Raw genomic sequence first — 15,202 nt, forward strand, 5'->3', positions numbered from 1 at the left:
TTCTTTTTGTACCTCTGAGAGATGATGACAGTCAACTAAACTTATTCTGGTAATCATTTTAGGTCCTGTGAAAGTGAAATCATTATGTTGTATATCCGAAATGTATGCAGTTCTCTATATCAATTATATCAATAAAACTGGGGCCAGAAATATTTTACTATTCATAATGGACCTCAGGAAAGTTGACTTGGTAAACGAGTGACACGTAAACAAAACTGAAAACAGCAGAACCTTAAGTCAGTAGATTATGATAGGCATAAAACCATCCAAGCCACCTGCATGAATAATGGATTCTAAGTTGAAAAAACAGTAAATTAAAACTCAAGTAGATGAAGTAAAATGTTCAATTTGGGTTGAGTTTTAAAAAATTTTCAAGGAAAATGTATCTTAATAAATTAACTCTAAAAATTAACTTCTCAAATAACATTTTCCTGTTTGGGACAATTCTGATTTTAAACCTTGAAGTAGGCACAGAAGGACAACATTTTGTTTGCTCCAAGTTATCTCAAGGAAAATGGCTGGAGTAAAATGCTTGATATAGAGCCTACCTGGAAGGATATAAATGGCAGATGAAATGGTCCTGTGTTCATTTCTCCATCTTTTCAGCCTTTCAGTGTAATTTATTTTTAGGTCATGCAGTCCATGAAGTTCTAAATGTTTTAAATACATTATTATCTTTGTAAACCCCCCTGTAACCCATCTTCCCATTTCACTACATCTTGTAAAACTAAAACTCTCTAGCATGAGTGAGAATCTTCCCATAAGCACCACCTTCCAGCCCGTGGCAAACACCATTCTACTTTCTGTCCTTAGGGATCTACTTTAGGTAGGTCCTAAGAGTGGAGTCAAATTTGGTATTTTTATGAACACTCATTTCACTTATCATATATCCTCAATGTTTGTCCATGTTGTGGTACATGTCAATGTTTTTTTTCTTCTTTACAAAAGGAATACTATCCCAACACGTGTATATGCAACATCTGTTCTTCCCTGGACAGACACTTGGATTGCGTTCGTGGGTTAGCTTTTATGAATAATACTGCCATGAAAAGGTGTGTTCAGGTATGTCTTCAAGACTATGTTGCCCATTTGGATGTCTACTCCAGAAGTGGAATTACTAGAATAATTCTAATACTGATTTTTTTTGAAGAACTGCTGTACTGGTTTCACAATGATGCCGTTAAACATTCCTATCACACACAATGAACAACATTCCATTGTCTCTCTTCTTTGCCAATACTTGATATTTTCTTTTCTTCTAAGTCTTTTTTTTTTCTTTTTCTGGGGCAAATCTTCCTCAGGGATATGAAGTGATACCTTATTCCTTCTTATAATCTGTATTTCTTGAAAAATTAGTGAAGGGAAGTATCTTTTCAAATTTCTTTCCATGTGCATAGCTTTGAGGTTATGTCTCTTCCCCATGTGTACATTCACACATCACATTTAGTTTGTCTTTTGTTGTTGAGTTTCTGGGATCTCTAGATATTGCAGATATTGAGCCCCTGTATTTGTTTACAAATACATTCTCCCATCTTGAAGACTGTGCTTTCCCTTGATAATGTCTTTAAAGTCACAAAGATTTTAAGTATTCTGAATTTCCAGTGTGTGAATTTATTTTTCTTTTCCATCCTGTGCCTTGCAGGTTCTATCCATTAAATCACTGTCAAATCCTGTTTTGTGAAGCTGATGTAGATGATTATTTCTGAGCTCCAACTTCAGAGATGAAAGAGGTTTACGGGCCTATACTGGGATTCTAACTAATGCAATGGCATGGTGATAGGAATAGGTATGGTGGGTCAGCAGGAGACGTGTACTCAAAATGGTACCCTGCCCATTTTGGGTACCACCTATGTGGATGATGGGAGTAGTGAGATATATGACTGGACATGTCCCCAAGCTCAGCTCTTCTTCAAAGTGAGCCTTTTTTTGTACTCTGCTCCACTAATGTTCGAAGAGTATCTTAATCAAATGAGGGACATAGTCTTCCACGACAAAGGGTGATGAAAGTGGTGTGCTGACACCTGTCTCCAAAGAACTTCTAATCCCTCTATCATGGTGAGCCATTGTCTGGAGTCAATTGCCAAGAAGGTTAGAATGACTCAAGGACACTGGGATCAAACCCAAAGTGGGACCAATCTAAAATTGTCATGCTGAGCTGAATTCACATAGGAACTTTGTATACTTCTTGTGTTTTCCCAGCTCATGGTCACTTAGTTCTGCAGGTTCTTCTATGGGAGAGAGGGGAGAGCCCTGTTTGCTGGTGAGCTGGAGAGCTATGGTACCTCCATGAGTGAGATGGAGACCCTGACTATAGTTACCCACAAGTGAACAAAAGGGATTGATGTCATGAATGATAAAAGCATCAGCTGCCAGTGTCCATGCCACCTGCCTGGAAAATGTGTAGTGAGGCCCTTATAGATGATGGAGGGTGCACACTCCTGTGTATTAACTCCTGTGGCAAGTACGGATGTTACCTGCTTGAGGTGACTCAGCTTGGGGGTAAAAAAAAGTGTTTGCTACCCTATCAAGAGTGTTGCAAATTGACTAGAAAGGCAAGAAGACAGGAACTGGTGAAAGTATGTTTGAAAATCTCTTTAGAGCTGAAATAAAAATGGCACTGTGCCATGAGAATTGCATCATGTACAGGCTATCTCATTTCATTGCTTGAGGGAAGAAAAGAAATCATCCTGTGTTTTCCACATTGAAAAAAGGCTGCGAATGGATGGTAGCGCTCTGGGCAGTAATTCTCTTCTGCCGCCTAGAGCAGTATGATGTTCCATGAGGACTTGGTATTGCTGGGCCGAGAAAGAAGCACAGATGCAGACAGAGCCTGAGTGGCAGAGTTGCAGGGCCAGGTGAAGGCTGAGCAGCGGGACAGGGGACCGGTCCTGGGTCTTGGCACACACGCCCACCCTCCTGCCTGCAAATTCATCCAGTCCCAATCTGTTCTCAGAGGCAAGTAGAATTAGTCCCTCTTCCAGGAAGTCCTTCTTGATGCCTTTCCTGGATCCCTACTGACTGACTAGATGGGTCTTCCACTCCTTTCTTAGCAACCTATCCCAGGAAATGTGAGAAGGAGGAGAGGGGTTGGAACCAAGGAATATTCTTCCCAGGGACATCTCTGATACTCACTGCCTCCCCTTCCCTATAGGAAGTTCCACATATGCTCACCTTATTCTTTTTGTGCTGGCTGATTTCATTCCCCTGAAAAGTAGACAACCAATGTGTCCCAGAAAGAGCCCCTGGTCAGTCCTAGCACCTTACACCCACCCTTCCTTAGGCTGTACATAGGCCAGGACACAGGAGGGACACTCAAGACACAGACAATGGGACTGGTATCAAGGTCAGGCCCTGGGGTCAAGAGAAAGGTAGACATGGGGCAGATGAATTGGCTCCAGGTTGGCACCCTGCTGCACAACTCTCTCTAATGACAGACGTTTTTAAAGATAGAAAAGCAGTTTCTTAGGATCATGAAAGCAACTCAGCTGGGCCTCCCATAGCATATCTTGGCCACCTTGATCCAGTACTCCACCACCATGGCCCTGTCCCAGGCTGTCATGCTTGGGTTGCCAAGACACATGGTAATGACGCAGCTGGCCATTGCAACTGGGTGATGAGGGCCCATGCTGTGGGTGCCAGAGCTCATGCCCATACTTATTCCTCTTGGACCAAAAGGAGCCAAGGTATTGATGGGACAGCACCCTCTTGAACAGCTTGAACAGCTGAGAACAGAGGGAGGATGTTTACCCAAACACTGTTCACACATGCAAGATTCATGTCCTAGGTAGGGGTCACAAGTCAGAGCTGGAGAGCAGGAAGCTGTGAATGTGGCCTTAGACTGGTTGGAGGGCCTGGATTTCATTTCATTCTTTTTCACTGAGGGAACCCAATACAGGATAACCCAGGGGCAAATAGAGGCAAGGGAAGGATCATCCCAGCATATCACCCCAGCTCCAGGGGACAGTTCCAGGTGGTGCTCCCAAGGGGGCATCTTCTCCTCCAAATGTTCTTCCCTGTGGTCCCTCTCTCCTTTCAGATGCCCATTCTCACATGATTGCTGAAACCATCCGTTTGTCTGTCTACCCTGTCCTTAAGGACACATCAGATGCCTAATCCAGGCTGAGGGTGCTCAGGCTCCAAGGCAGATGGGTGGGCCACTCATGGACTTGGCTGCACACAGGGAGCTGTCATCCTCCACCCGAGGGACCAGAGCCTGCCCCTTTATGTTCTATCACTTCTGGTGCATTTCATACATGTGGCAACTCTGCCTCAGTCCTTATCAGTGCACTTTACAGTGGCTAACTGAACATAAAAACAAAAACAACAAAACTCTCTTCAGTTTCATGAACTCACAATACACACAGACACATAGACACACAGACAGACAGACACACACACACACACACACACACACACACACACACTAACCTGCTGATAGACTTTGTTCACAAAGTTGACATAAGTCAACTTATGAGCACACAGTGCTGTGCTCTTCTTCAATGCTACAAAGGCTGGGGTTGCTGAGTCTTTGGTCGCAGAAGGTGGTGGAATGGTTTTTGTCCTGTACTGAGGGACCACTGCCATCCAGTTCCCATACCCTCTCTTGGTATGTGCCACCACCAACAGTCTGGAAAAAAGGCATACCACTTCTGAGTGGGCCTCTTTGGCATTCAAGAATAACACCTGGTGAAATGGATGACTTGATTTATTTTTAAAAACTCTGGTTCCCATCAACTTGAAGGCAAGCTAAACACCAGCACTGCTCAAAGCACAAGGGGCTCCAGGACCTGTACTTACCAATTCCCCAATTCACCTTCTCCAACTCATTTATTTTAACAGGACAGCACTATATTATTTCACGGAGGGAGGCTGTGAAATTTTCTCAACCAAAACCTTTAACTTATACCTACAAAATTATAGAACAGATTGTGTCAAAGAATTTATACTATGATCACCTTTGGTTTCTAAATTCAGCACTCATTCTGTGGTCACAGAGATCTGAAAGTTCAGTGGTTTTTTGCAGCCACAATATTGGAAAGCATTATTTGGTTCATGGACTAAGTAACATGTGATGGAGGAGTGTCAAAATCATTAAAGGGTATTTCATGAGAAGAATCTTGATCTGAGCTTTATATTCAGAATCTCAGATTGAACTTAACTGAAATATTTATAAAACTTTAAATATTTAGAAGGCTTTTAGAGCACAAAGAAATAAAATAATTCATGCTCATGTATACTGTAGATTTTTGCACTTATCTTCCCAAAGAATTAGTTTCTTCCAAATATAATACATGTATAATTTTGCTTCAGTTTTGTAAATTCCACTATTTTTCAAGTGTCAAAAATGTATAACTCAAATACCACTAAAATTCTACCCACTGTGCATATTTTTACAACAAATGATAAGAGTAATACAAAGTAGTAATTTCAGGAACTACCAAGGATTGTTTGAAAGCAAATATCCAATTACCAATCTCTAAGGAAAATTAATGGAAGATTCTAATATTTTCCTCTTCATGCCTTAGCTATTAAGTTTGTGTGGCTTATCAAAGGTAGTGTCATACTTTAAGATGAGCTGTCCTATAGAAATTATTTTATCCTATTTATGCATCAACTATTTTCCACAGAAAAATAAAATTTTACTCATTTTTAGTGATATACAAGTGTATGTATAATAACTGATATGGAGATGTACATGTGCACCTACATATATATTCTTTTTTTTTAAAGATTTTATTTATTTGTCAGAGAGAGAGAGGGAGAGAGAGTGAGCACAGGCAGACAGAATGGCAGGCAGAGGCAGAGGGAGAAGCAGGCTCCCTGCTGAGCAAAGAGCCTGATGTGGGACTCGATCCCAGGACGCTGGGATCATGACCTGAGCCGAAGGCAGTCGCTTAACCAACTGAGCCACCCAGGCGTCCCTATTCTTTAATCTATAAAGTATGGAGGTTGGATTAAGTCTAATGTCTCTCGTACAGCTTGATAACCTGTGACTCTTTGATCAATAACTTCCACTTTCCACAGGTCAGAGAAACGGGGAAAAATGCACATATAAACATATGTAGCACGTTAAAAATGATCACAAATCCTATGACTCCCCATTCCCTTCGATTCACATGGGCTCTGTGACTGTGTTAAACAGTGGAAGAGAGTGGAAGAAACCTGTGTCAGTTTCAGCCCCAAGTCCAAAAGGAACCCCTCTCTTGGAACATTTGCTATTGGAGCTCTGAGTGGATAGAAAAGGAGTCCAACAACCTTGTTACAAAGACTGCACGGAGGTGGAGGGCCAGCTGAGCCTCATCTCCCAACTGTACCCATCAAAGTAACAGGCATGTGCATAAAGTCATCCTGAATCCTCTAGACCAAGCAGCCGCCTGCTGAAGGCCACCACCCACTGACCTCAGTTAATGCCGTATTAAGCATAAAAATTGCCCCATGAGATCCTGCCCTAATTTCTGACCCCCAAAACAAATGTAATATGACAAAAGGGTTGTTTTAAGCCACCAAATTTTGAAGTCATTACATAAATAATTGGGTAACATGGCAAATAGGTATCCAAAATAATGTAAATCAAGGAATATGTTTAAAGTCACCAATTTATCTTAAAAAGTTCTCTGAACACACAGAAAAACAGAAAGAGACCCATAAATACAGAGAACAAATTGATCGTTTCCAAAGAGGAGGCAGCGGGTGGACAGGCAAAATGAGTGAAGTACAGTGGGAGACAACAGGCTTCCAGTTACAAAATTAGTAAGTTGCAGAATGAAAGGCACAGCATAGGGAATACAGTTGGTGGTACAGTACGGCGAGCGCAGCATAACATACAGACTTGTCAAATCCTATGCTTTATATCTGAAACTAATGCAACATTGTGGGTCAACTATACTTCAATTAAAAAATCAAAATAAGTTTAAAAAATTTAAACTAAGCTCTGTTATCCAAATAGAGGACATACGAGATAGATTTCCCATCATACCATAAATTGAAAACGACTTCTCTTGATAGAACAATGCTTTCCTTGGTCTTAGTTCCTACTCCCTCCACAAAAAAACTACTTTCCTAAAACATCTTGGTATTTTGACAAACGATTATAACTGCAGTGAGTGATGAGAGTGAAAACAAACTGATAATCCAAGTTTCCTCATTTCTTATCCCTTTTATGAAGATGAACATTAAAATCATACGTAAGAATTAACCACAGAGAGAGGTCCATTTTCCACTCACTATAATCAAGCTGGAATTCTCAACTATTATTTAGTATTAGTTGATTCTGGTGGCAAATGCAAATATGGTTTCACTTCTTGGGCACATGAGGAAGATTTGGTCGGTGAAACAGACATACCAGGTTGGCCCAGGCCTGCACTGCCAGGGTTCAGGAAATGGCAAGATACAACCTGATACTTAAAACTTCCCATTAACAACTACCCCTGCCCCCCTGACATCTTGTTCCTTCATACAGACAGCTCATACTGAGACCTGTCCACTGGTCAAGCTAAAGGGGGATGCCCACAAACTAGGTGGGAAATGAGAGGATGCAACTGCAGCTCTCTGGGGATGCCTAAGGCCACTGAATGCCCCGTCATGATTCTCCAGCACAGATGGGGGCAGCCTGCACCACGTGGGTGGAGCTCTAGGACACAGAAAGTACTGGAGTGGCAGTCAACAAACAAATGTGTTTGGATTATTGTTGAAACAAATGTGCCCATGGATTATTGTTGAAGGGCACATTCGGACTCAATCAAAGTGTAACTAAGCGTAATCATACATATAAATACAAATATCATTAAAAAAATTAATACCACCTCAAACTTTCTTTTTCATTTCCAAATGAGCTTTTATGGGTTTTAATATCAATTAATGTGCTTATAGAACTGGCAAAAAACAGTCACTGATGAAATTTTAAAATTACCACTCCACTTTCCCTAATTTCTGTTGATGTACTTTTATCTCACACAAAAATGAATTACTAAGGAATAAATTATACTTCACTGAATATGTTTCAGCTGAAATGATGCACCAAGATGTACAGCTTTGGTCAGGCTTATGGTGATGTTGTCAACATAGTATACGGGGTGTAAGAGCTACTGTCTTTTCCTTCTCCCATGAATATTAGTCCTAACAGATTCTTCAACTATGGAAAGAAAACTTAGTCTAGAAGATACACTAATTCCTCTCCTCCCTGGTGAAAAATACTGTTAGAAGTATTAGTTTTAGATAGAGAAGCAAGTTCACTTTGGAAAAAAAGCACACACACACAAAACCCTCAAACATGACCTTTAATACAGTGATAAGGGTGAAAGTGTAAACTTCATTTGGAAACAGCACTCAAAATACTGTTTTGAAGGGCCTTTACAACAGCGGTATACTCTTTGAAAAGATTTTTCAGATCAACTGATTGAGTCATATTTACTTTACCTAGGGACAATTAGATAAAATTTAAAATTCCAAACAAAAACTTTTAGGACACAAATAAAATTATATGTGTTTTTATTCCTGCAACTATCTCCAAAATCTAATATTCAATGGTTTAAATTGCTGCATTTCTCATTTGCAATGTAGATGAAGGGAGGAACATAGCAGACACGTGTGAGATGAGGTGTGAGGCATAAAAGGGAGTACAGGGAGTACATGAGGCAACTGATCAGCTGAGTCCTGACTGCCCCAAAGATGACCATACCCTGAGCCCAAGAAGCTCTGAGTACTTTACCTTACCTGGCAAATGGGATTTAGCAAGCATGATTAAATTAAGGTGTGAGGGGGGGGGAGAGATTATCCTGGATTACCTGGGTGGTCCCAATGTAATCATGAGGATCCATAAGGACACAGGAGGATCAGAATCAGAAGGCAATGTGAAATTGGAAACAGAGGGATAAAAGGTGGTGCAATGAAGGGCCACAAGTCAGGGAATGCAGGCAGCTTTAGAAGCAGGACAAGGCAAGAAAATGGATTCTCCTCTAGAGCCTCCAGAAGGAACACAGGCTGTTAACACCCTGATTTTACCACACTGAGACTGATTTTTGAACTTCTGACCTCCAGAACTGCAAGATAATCAATTTGTGTTGTTTCAAGACACTGAAAATTTGTCATTTGCTACAGTGGCACTAAAAAACTACTAGAAGAACTCACTGTGAGACATAATGAATCTGTACAATGGCAATGACCATTTCTAGGTATGACTGTCTGCAGGGTGTGGTAGTACTGGGCCTGGATAGTTGACTGCCAGCACCCTTCCCCCATCCCCCTCCCTCCCTGAACCCCAGTGCTCCATGTGCCTCCTCCACTGCAGCCCAGGTGACTCACAGGAAGCTGGCCCCATCCACACTACAGGGAAGGGTTCTCTCCTGGAGGCCAATCATGTTCCTCCTGGGCCATTCACACAACCAGCTGTCTGTCTACTAGAACCTGTTTCATAGGTTCTATGAGAGACAGTAACCTAGGTTGTCTCACTCACACAAACAGCTTTACAGAAATATCTGGGTTGTCTCTGAATGTGAACAAGGAAAGCAGTGCCCCCACTGTGGGCAGCCATCACACAGTCAGCAGGGGGTGGAAGACAAACTGGCCAGAGGGAAAGGGCAGAGTAGGGAAAAATGGAGAGAATCATGGGGACAGTGTGAATAAAACACATTCTCTGCAAGCCCTGCCATGAGCTGCTTCTTCACGAGACTGAAGTATTTTTTTTTTTTAATCTTTAAGACAGTTTGAGTTAGGATGAGACAACCATCCAAACTGATTCAGGAGGTCAGACTTTACAGAAACTAAGAAAGTCAGATAATAAAAGTAGATGACTCACATTGTGCATTGTGAAAAGTTTCCTTTCCAACTAAGGGCAGGAGGAAAACTAGAACCTTGAATTTGTGGTTATTCCGCTATTCTTGCTACTTTTCATCATTCAAATGTATTTTTTAAGAATGAGAAACTTATTCTCAATAAAGACAGTGATGGTTCCCTGAAAATTTGTAACCAAGTAGGGAACAGTCAGAGTCTCTAAATAGATTGTTTTGAATTGACTTAACAATCACACAAGATAGACTGTAAAATTTATCAAAGAGTGGGACTGAGTTTCTTATATATGATTTCATGCAAATTTTTGTCTACCTGATGATTTTTAGTTTTTGTCTACAGGATGAGTGAATAAAGGTGTCTCAACATGGTCCAGAACTAATGGTGTTCCCTGGCTCACTATGAAATCCAGGGTCATTTCTATTTCCTTTTCCATGAACTTCTCCTTCCTCTCATTTGGTCTGTTTTTCAATCAGACTGTTTGTCTTCTTCTCAATTTGTAGGCACTTCAGAGACATGAACTCCTTGAACAGCTGATGTTACAGATGCTTTTCACAGCCTGTTGCCCACATGCAGCTTTACTCTATCTTTTGATATACAAATCTTTTTCAAATTTTTAAAATAAAGTGGCATGTCACTTCTTCTATGGTCTGTGGGTCTTATCTCTACCTAAGGTAGTCTACCACTTCCCAAATTTTTACATGCCCCTAGATTGTCTCCAAATTCTTTATCATTTTGTTTGTAGAGTTAGAACTTAAACCAATTTACAATGTTAATCAATCTGACATCTGCTTACATATGTGATAGGAAGCAAGATTCTAAGAAAGAGTTCTTTCAGCTCTGAGGGATAGAGCTTAAAATAAATATTCAATGACACTCTGTCTCATTTTCTAGAAGGAACTGGTGGTTTCTGTTTGGAACTCTGATAATTTTTTCTTAGTTCCTGAAAGTCAAATAGGTTTATGTCTGTTTTGGTTTGAGTCTGTTCTGCTAATTCTCCCTGGGACTTGAAGGCTTTATGAACTGAAGGCATGACTGTTTTTCAGCTCAAGTAAATGCTGCATTAGTTCAGTTATAACTTCTGTTATTTTCTCCTTTTGTCCTCAGGGTACTTGCAAGGTAGATTGGGACCTGACCTCAGATCTTATTTATTCGTTTCTCATTTCCATCTCTTTGAAATTTTCCTCAGTGTTCTGGGATATTCCATTGGAAAATCAATTTTGTGGGGCACCTGGGTGGCTCAGTGGGTTAAGCCACTGCCTTCAGCTTAGGTCATGATCTCAGGGTCCTGGGATCGAGTCCTGCATTGGGCTCACTGCTCGGTGGGGAGCCTGCTTCCTCCTCTCTCTCTCTCTCTCTGCTTGCGTTTCTGCCTACTTGGAATCTCTGTCAAATAAATAAAATCTTTAAAAAAATCAATTTTGTTCTCAGCAGTGATCATTACTGGTTACAGTGTTCCTATTACATGTTACAACTAGTGAATTTAAGTTTCAAATCTTTCTTGTATTTTTATGTTTTAAAAGATTTATAAAATTTATTTGACACAGAGAGACAGAGAGAAAGTGAGCACAGGCAGGGGGACTGGCAGAGGGAAAGGGGAAGGGAGAAGCAGACTCCCCACTGAGCAGGGACTCCCCCGCCCAATACAAGGTTTGATCTCTGGCAGACATTTAACCAACTGAGCCACCCACGCACCCCAAAGCTCCCTTTCAAAATCTTCAGTAAGTATTTTGCTGCTCTTTACTGTAACTGTACCCTCCTCAGACTTCTTGACAATAAGTTTCTCCAGCTCTGTAGTCAATCCTTAATCAATGAGGACACGTGCTCTGGACCTCAGTTTGGTGCTCCTCCACCAAGATGCTACCTGCCACTCAGGTGTGTTAACTCTTCCAGCTCAGGCCTAGTCACACTTTTGGGAACTCCAGGGCATCAGCGAACCTGCTCTAAGGGGACCATGCTTTGTGCATAAAAGCAGGCCCCTGCCATGAAGCAACTGCTCTCAAACCTCCCCAAGTTGTCCTTCTCTGCACAGCACAAAGTCTCTAAGCAACTCAACCTGCTGGGAAAGCCCAGTTCTCTATGACCAAGGAGCACAAGAGAGGGAAGGTATACTATGGGCCCCACACAGAAAGAGGTCTTCACTGAAAGCCTTCAAAAGACGGCCTTTTCTTCCAGGCATTCCATCATGGCACCTCAAAATCCTGAGATGCTCTTCCACTCCTCCCCCTGAGATGCCAAAAGGCACTTGGCAGTCGAATAGGTCCTTCCCACAGCACACCTACATGATTCTTGAGGGCCTGCCTGGTGCTGGGGATGGGTGAAGGCAACACAGGCACCTGGTCTTATGCTCTGATGTCACTGGTTCTTGAGCAAAGGAAGGAAAATGAGAGGGTCCAGGAGACTGCACACAACACCATCTTCTCAGAACATCTTCCTGGCCCCCAAGATCACCTTGTCATGGCAATGTCAGCAGAGCACGGCAAGTGCTACCTCAGAAGTCCCTCTGACACCTCAGCAATAGAGAGAGAGCCCACCCAGAAGCATAATCCCTAGAATTAGCATCCTTTAGGAACCAAAACCCCTATGAGTCGATTACTTTGGTATGTGTTAGTGTATTTTTACCTATGTAAAATATAAGAAAAAGAGGAATGACATACTTGTATGATTTGGGGCAGTACAGCAACTCGATTTTGAGTGTTTTGGATTATAGCTAGATACTTTTTTTCCAAAAAGAAATTTATAATCCATTTAATAAAAACAATGTGAACTGCCATGTATGGAATTTTTATACTATAAATGTTTTCATTTTCTTGAGTTGTAGTAATGCACATACACTGGCATTGGTCTCAAATGAGGGATGTCTGGAAGGAAACAAAATATGTGATTAGGGGAGTGAGTGTAACCCATCACCCTAAACAGTTCGATTTCTCACAAATATATACCTCAGCTATATATTTGATTGGATGAATTTCAACTAAAACTTTAAAATTAAAGTACCAGAAAATATTAGGGATGACATTTTTTGGTAGGCTTGTTTCTGATTCTGCCTTGTGACCTGACAAAGGTGGGATGGTGGCTCCTGTTACTGCTTGCTTATTACAGCTATGGCATACAGCAGTGGAAGTACTAAGTCCTAAGCTACTAAGCAATTTGAGAAAGGATAAGCAATTCTAATAGTAAGGATATTTTCACATATGTTACAACTAATTTAATATTATTTTAGGACTGAAACAAATCTAGAAGAATGTACAGACATTCTTCATCATTTCAGGTACTTTAACATCCAATATTACCCTAATCAAATCCATGGGACTTTAGTTTTATAGCCTTTTCCTTGTAGATGAATCTGAAAAATAGAATCAGTATAAACTACTTTATGTCTGAAAGAATTCATCTTTGAGGTATCAGACTTGACCAGTTCCAAAGAATTAATAAGAAGTCCCTTTCTTGGTGCAGCCACATTGGGAAACAGTGTGGAGATTCCTCAAAAAAATTAAAATGGAGCTGCCCTATGACCCTGCAACTGCACTTGGTATATACCGAGAAGATACAGATGTAGTGACCAGAAGGGCCATCTGTACACCAATGTTCATAGCAGCAATGGCCAAAGTCACTAAAGTGTGGAAAGAACCAAGATGCCCTTCAATGGATGAATGGATAAAGATGTGGTCCATATACAATATGGAGTATTATGCCTCCATCAGAAAGAATGAATGCCCAGCTTTTGTATAAACATGGACTGGACTGGAAGAGATTATGCTGAGTGAAATAAGTCAAGCAGAGTCAATTGTCATATGGTTTCTTACTTCTGGAGCAGAAGGAATAACACAGAGGACATTGGGAGATGGAGGGGAGAAGTGAGTTGAGGGAAATTGGAGGGGGAGACAAACCATGAGAGACTGTGACTCTGAGAAGCAAACTGAAGGCTTTAGAAGGGAGGCAGGTAGGGGGTTGGGTGAGCCTGGTGATGGGTATTATGGAGGACATGTATTGCATGAAGCACTGGTTTTGGTGCATAAACAATGAATTCTGGAACACTGAAAAGAAATAGAATTTTAAAAAAAAGAAGTCTCTTTCTCCTTCTTTAAATTTCATAATCAATACAAAAAATTACATGGTGTTGGACTTGAGCTACTACTTGCTGTATGTCCAGCTCTCTTACTTTTTTTTTAAATTTTCAGCATAACAGTATTCATTGTTTTTGTACCACACCCAGTGCTCCATGCAATCCGTGCCCTCTATAATACCCACCACCTGATACCCCGACCTCCCACCTTTTATATACCTGGAGGCACTTGCATGAGGCAGACAAGTTCTCAACAAAGAACTTTAATTTCAATATATTAAAGTATACTATGTTTTCCACAGTGAATATAGACTATTTATCAAATCAGAAACAAGTTCTGAAAAAAATACCCATATACAGATAGCTAACAAATACACAGCCCGGTACCTCTAAAGATTAGTACTTCTACATCTTTCAAAATGCATCAAGTTTCTGCTGTTTTCTCCTGATCCAAGAATGCACATTTGTGTTTATGTAAGTAAACACCCAAAGACAACTGAATTAGTAGTCCACATTCACCACATGGATTAATGCCTGTTGTGATCTTTTCCCCTCCAAAATTGTTTCTGATTATTCACTTTAACTAATTTTGCCTGCTTCCAAATAATAGGGAGAAGAAAATTTGCTTCCCCACCCCAGCACTGATCAAAGGAATACTTCTGTCCTGTGAGCCTTCATTTTTCATAGGGGAAAACAAACAAACAAACAACCAAAAACCCCTCAAAAAACCCTGAGCAGTGAAACTAGAAATTCCCTCATGTTTCCTTCCTTTCTGGAGCTTACTGCCCTTAGGTTGCACAGTTGCCCAAATATTGGCCCCTCCATAAGAAGCCATAAGTAGCACCTAGTGGATGAAAGATCCAGGATATAAGGAAGGGCTACTCTGGGCAGTTGCATGGCCTGGGATGGTCTGCCTCACCAGTGGGCAAGGTCTGGGGTCTGGGGTCACCATACCTCAACACCTTTAAGAGAAGACTTCAACAAGAATGTTTATTTCAACATCTTTGCATGAGAAAATGAACACTGCCTTCAATAAACACTTTCAATTAAAAAATTAAAATTTTAAAACATAATTTTAAATATAATTATACCAAGAAGAATCATGACACATGTTGAATTTTTTTAGGAGCCACAGTCTTCCTGAGGTACAAATAAATAGTTTGTACAAATTGGTAAAATCATTTATTAGGAAACTTTAAACCTCTTACAATAAAGTTACCATTAAATATAAGAATAAAGTGACTATTTTGCTTAAAAATAAACAAAGGTCACTTTGAAAGAGAATGGACAGCTTCCCTGTGGACATCTCTATACCCAGCCCAATCAGTACTTACCAAGTACAGGTTTGTATAT

At 40.8% G+C, this 15,202-nt stretch overlaps 1 long non-coding RNA gene across 2 annotated transcripts in view; it reads right to left on the reverse strand.

Moving 5' to 3' along the window:
- LOC309871059 overlaps nucleotides 1-15,202 on the reverse strand; it is a 40,782-nt gene that overhangs the window by 6,864 nt on the left and 18,716 nt on the right. For both annotated transcript variants that reach the window (XR_014314997.1, XR_014314998.1), the window contains exon 2: nucleotides 4,429-4,627. This is a non-coding gene — a long non-coding RNA (uncharacterized lncRNA). The remainder of the gene's footprint in view (nucleotides 1-4,428; nucleotides 4,628-15,202) is intronic.

The sequence above is a fragment of the Mustela nivalis genome, assembly GCF_964662115.1.
Source record: "Mustela nivalis genome assembly, chromosome: 8".
NCBI classification, from domain to species: Eukaryota; Metazoa; Chordata; class Mammalia; order Carnivora; family Mustelidae; genus Mustela; species Mustela nivalis.